Here is a 203-nt window from a genome sequence, read left to right as displayed (position 1 = left end):
TCAGCAGGTGTATGTACACCTAGTGTGAAGGTGTAATAGCAACATAGAGACTTCCCATGTAGAAAGCTGAAAGGATTCTTCACTTCTTCTTTCGTTAGCTCTGCTACACATTCTTTTCTTTTCAAGTCTCTCTCTATATCGATACACATACATTCTCTCTCCACATAAATTTGTGCATTGCTCTCTCTCTCTTTCTAGATATC

The sequence above is a fragment of the Cystoisospora suis genome, assembly GCF_002600585.1.
Source record: "Cystoisospora suis strain Wien I chromosome Unknown contig_7359, whole genome shotgun sequence".
NCBI lineage: Eukaryota > Apicomplexa > Conoidasida > Eucoccidiorida > Sarcocystidae > Cystoisospora > Cystoisospora suis.
The sequence above is the reverse complement of the archived record's forward strand: the minus strand, read 5'-3'. Positions refer to the sequence as shown.